We start from the raw sequence: 5,746 nt of genomic DNA, 5'->3' as shown, positions 1-5,746 counted from the left end.
AAAAAAGAATAAAAAAATATGAATATTTTAATTTAATAATATCATCATCAATCCTGTTGAACCGCATTAAGCAGTGTGCTATTTTAAAACATTTAAAATAAATTGATGAAAAAAAGTGGGAAATAAAATGTACATGTAGTTAATTAAATAAGTAAGTAAAATAGCAGGATTAAAGAAATTATATATAAAGTTTTATAATCCAAAAAAGATTAAAGAAATATGAATATTTTAATTTAATAATATCATCATCATCATCAATCCTGTTGAACCGCATTAAGCAGTGTGAGGAGAAAGTTTACAGATCCCTCTCCAGCTCCGCTGGTCTTCTGCAAGGCGCCTTCTGCCATTCCATTGAAGTCTTCTTCTCTGGAAGTCAGTTTTTACCTCATCTTCCCATTTCCTTTTAGGCCGTCCTCTTCCTCTTTTTCCCTCTATTTTGGTTCGGTAGGCCTCAATAGCTATCCTCCTTGGTTCTATTCCCAGAAGATGTCCCAGCCATCTCAGTTGATTATCTTCTATCACATCGTTCGCCGGCTTAATATTGAAGTTTGACCTGATGGTGGTGTTGTATACTCTGTCTCTTCTTGTTTTCCCCTCAATCTTTTGGAAGATAATTAAATAATAATTATTTAAAATTAAAGTTATGGGAAAAAAATATATTTGAGAAAGAAAATATTATCTATGGTCAACTACCTACTTATCATTATAAATTCTTTATTGGTATTATATTACTTTGTATCATCACAGTAAAGTGATTTCTAACAGGCCGCGCCTCACCGGCATTCTTAGTAGATTGATTAATGCAGAGTACCATCTCTTAGGTACCTCTTGGAAATAGCAAATAGACACATTAGATCAGTATATTCTTCTACTATTTTTTAGTAGTATTAGTTGGTTTTGTCAACCCCTTCACGACTGATTGACTAGTTCCCTACGGAGTGGAGTTGTGTATCTTTTCAGTAAGGACCTATGGCTAGTTCTCCCTTAAGATTCATCCTGACAATTCATGTCCTAACCAGCGATCCAACCTGATGAACAGGCATTGTAAGGCCTTCTGGTATACAGTATCACTCAATCTTCGATTGGAGTCAGAACTAAATATTCATATCCACATAACTCGAGACAGACATACTTCTAGACCTAGGACAGTGGAATGTCAACATTGAAGTCCATTATAATATGACCATTATATATAGTATGAGCAATAATTTAAAGAACTTTTGCATCAATATGTCTGATCTCAATGAAAATGGAATAGTTATGTTAGCCTAAATTTTAAGTTGGTCTTCAGGTTGGAAAGGCCTATGTTCATTTATTTCTGGTTTATTTGTGTTTCATAAATTAGTTATCCTGTCCTTCTGCATTTGAAGTTTCATAATCATTTATTTAAAACTCGCTTAAATTATTTTAAATCCATATTATTGATCTTGATTGTTACCTTTTTTTCTAGAAAGACAGAAGGTATTAATGTATGATTTATATCTATATCAAAAATAATATGCTAATAAGCCCCAAAAAGAGGAGAGTACTCACTCGAACTTATTTTTGAAAATTCAGATTTGTGCATTATGAAAACCAACATTAAAACCAGGAGCGTCTGGATAAAATTTAAAATTATAATAATAATAAGACGATTGTCGGTGTGTGGTCAGGAGGAAACAAAACACAATTAAAAACTAATTATTTTCCAATGTTTCGCTCCACTTTGTAGAGCTTCATCAGGGCTAAAAAGATATAAAAACAACTAAAAATATTTTGGTATAGTAGGATAATAGGATAAAAAAAAATTAAATTAAGGTAGGGTTAAAATTATGTAAATATAAGTGAAAAGAAAAGTATAAACAAATGAACAAATAAAAATAGTATTAATATAAAATGAAATACATCTCCTGTTCATTTTTAACCTAATGGAGTACTTAATTTTCTTTTTATATTCTTATCATTTTCTATTTTATGTTATAACTATTTTTATTTCGTCTTTTTGTTCATTTGTTTATAATTTGCTTTTCACTTATTTTTACATAATTTTAACTCTACCTTAATTTACTTTTTGTTTCTTATTATTCTACTATGTCAAAATATTTTTAGTTAGTTTTGTATCTTTTTAGCCTTTATGAAGCTCTACAAAGTGGAGCGAAACATTGGAAAATAAATAGTTTTTAACTATTTTTTCTTTTCTTCTGACCATACCCCGACCATCTTCATAATTTGAAGTAATACTGTCACTGTTTTATGTATATGATAAAATTTAAACTTGGGATTTACTTTCTCTTATTAGTACACAATAATTAATTTTCTATATTATTCTGTTATACCTCTTATTTGAAATTCAAGAGTAAGCAATTTCAAAGATGTGAAAAACGTTTTAATAATAAAAATTAGACCAGGGACAGAATCTGTTTTAAAAGAAAGTGCGACAAGCTGGGGAACGTAGTTATCAAAAAAAGCAATAGAGATCGCTAGCGAGGCGAAAGCGTGGTAATAGTACAAGAACCCAAGAGGAGAAAAAAGTCAGATATTTCTCCCTAATTTTTGATTACATTAATGAAAACTATGTATAATTAGTAGTCAAAACTGATGAGTCTGCCAAGTATAGGTAGGGGGAGTAAAAAATGGCGACTTTTTCAATACGTTAACAAAATTATTATATAAGAAGATGGTCAGAGGTGCGGTCAAAAGAGAAACAAAAATAGTTTACAACTTTTTCGCCCCACTTTGCAGGGCTTTATTAGGGCTAAAAAGATACAAAATGATACAATGATAGGAATAAAAATACAAAGATAAGATAGAATGATAAGAATAAAAATAAGTTACAATGGCAAGAGTAAACATTTTTTACATAAAAATACGTAAAATATACAGTTAAAAAAGTACAGATGTACATAAAACAAAACCAAATCGGGGAAGGAAAAAAAAAAAAAGTAGAGATTAAATAAACGTCATGAAAGAACAATAATAAATTGATTTATAGTTGTCGGATAAAATTTTATGTGCAAAATTCATATTCATATATCAATATCATAAGAACTACTACCCCTACGAAGATACGTGTCATAAGCTACTTTATAGCAACTTGGATTACCTTTATTTTAAGTGATGGCAGACATATGTACGTCTTATGGTTCCAGAGATATATTTTTTTCAAAAACCAAACAATTTGTCCGAACAACTGGAAATTAACATTTTGTGAATATATTTTGTCAAATATCATTAAAACTACTACTCCTACAAACATAAACTATTTTATATTAAATTTAACTAGCTTTAATTTGAGTGCTAGCAGACATCTGTACGTTTTAAGGTTTCTGAAATAAAGTTTTTCATCAATCAAACTTATTGTATGAACAAGTATAAATGAATTTATTTGATTGAATATCATGAAAACTACTACTCCTACGAAGGTAAAGGTCATAAACTTTTTTATAGTCCATTTAACTAGCTTTAATTTGTGTGCTGATAATGATAAGATGGTCAGGTTTGCGATCAAAAGAGAATCAAAAATAGTTTACAACTATTTATTTTCCGACGTTTCGCTCACTTTGTAGGGCTTCATCAGGGCTAAAAATATTACAAAATGATACAATGATAAGATACAATGATAAGAATAAAAATAAGTAACAATGGCAAGAGTAAAAATTTTTTATATAAAAATACGTAAAATATACAGTTAAAAAAGTACAGGAGATGTACATAAAACAAAAAAAATAGTAGAGATTAAATAAACGTCATGAGAGTATAATAATAAATAAAAAAATAAATAATAATAATGAACTTGTTCTTTGCTCATTTATTATCATTTTATATCATTATTATTTTTTTTTATTTATTATTATTCTTTCATGACGTTTATTTAATCTCTACTATTTTTTTTGTTTTATGTACATCTCCTGTACTTTTTTAACTGTATATTTTACGTATTTTTATATAAAAAATTTTTACTCTTGCCATTGTTACTTATTTTTATTCTTATGTTTGTATTTTTGATTCTCTTTTGATCGCAAACCTGACCATCTTATCATTATCAGCACACAAATTAAAGCTAGTTAAATGGAGTACATAGGTCTACGTCTTATGGTTCCAGAGATATATTTTTTCAAAAACCAAACATTTTGTCCGAACAACTGGAAATTAACATTTTTTGAATTTATTTTGTCAAATATCATTAAAACTACTACTCCTGCAAACATAAACTATTTTATATTAAATTTAACTAGCTTTAATTTGAGTGCTAGCAGACATATGTACGTTTTAAGGTTTCTGAAATAAAGTTTTTCATCAATCAGACTTATTGTATGAACAAGTATAAATCAATTTATTTGATTGAATATCATGAAAACTACTATTCCTACAAAGATAAACATCATAAACTTCTTTATAGTCTATTTAACTAGCTTTAATTTGTGTGCTGATAGACATCTGCATGTCGTATGGTTCCTGAGATATAGATTTCTCAAATAAATTCACTCACTACTAATCTTTTAGAACATTTTTATGAAATATTGCTTTTAAAAAAGATATATTTTGGGAACTATTAGGTATTTATCAGGGAAAACCTAAGATGACATTCTCCTAACTCCTACGAAGATAAATATTTCATTAAACTAGCTTTAATTTGAGTGTTAGTAGACATTTTTACGTCGAATGATTTTTGAGATATATATTTCTCAAAATAAATTCACTAACTACTGATTTTTCAGTACATTGTTTATAAATTTTTGCTTTTTAAAAAGCTATATCTCGCGATCTATTGAACGTAAATAGCTCCATGTGTATTTCAGCAAATTTACTTTACTTAAAAAAATGTTCTTTTAGATTTTCTAATGTTGTTGGTAGTTTAAAGATACAGAGCTCCGAATGAAAAAGTATTAGTTCAGCATTCCAAGTTTCAATCAGCACGAGGAGGCCCCCCACATCCAAATTTTTCATAATCGAATATACATGGAGCGGGCACACTAGAACACCATATAAGTATCTCAATGTACACCTTTAAGTACCAATGGTAGAAAAAGGTATTAACCAATTCGAATTATGTAACCCACTAATCTCATGTTTTTTCTGTTATAGAAGGATCGGAGAAGTAATTTTGTTTACATATGTATACATAGTTGACAGTAAAAATTGATATATAAGAAGATGGTTAGGGTTGCGGTCAAAAGAGAAACAAAAATAGTTTACAAATATTTATTTTCTGACGTTTCGCCCCACTTTGCAGGGCTTTATTAGGGCTAAAAAGATACAAAATGATACAGTGATAAGATACAATGATAAGAATAAAAATAAGTAACAATAGCAAGAGTAAACATTTTTTATATAAAAATACGTAAAATATACAGTTAAAAAAGTACAGGAGATGTACATAAAACAAAAAAAAATAGTAGAGATTAAATAAACGTCATGAAAGAATAATAATAAATAAAAAAAATAATAATGATATAAAATGATAATAAATGAGCAAAGAACAAGTTCATTATTATTATATATTTTTATTATTTTTTTATTTATTATTATACTCTCATGACGTTTATTTAATCTCTACTATTTTTTTTTTGTTTTATGTACATTTCCTGTACTTTTTTAACTGTATATTTTACGTATTTTTATATAAAAAATTTTTACTCTTGCCATTGTTACTTATTTTTATTCTTATCATTGTATCTTATCACTGTATCATTTTGTATCTTTTTAGCCCTGATGAAGCCCTACAAAGTGGGGCGAAACGTCGGAAAATAAATAGTTGTAAACTATT

The sequence above is a fragment of the Halyomorpha halys genome, unplaced genomic scaffold (genome assembly GCF_000696795.3).
Source record: "Halyomorpha halys isolate HHAL.00 unplaced genomic scaffold, Hhal_1.1 Scaffold2255.1, whole genome shotgun sequence".
NCBI lineage: Eukaryota > Metazoa > Arthropoda > Insecta > Hemiptera > Pentatomidae > Halyomorpha > Halyomorpha halys.
Note: the sequence above shows the minus strand (reverse complement) of the source record.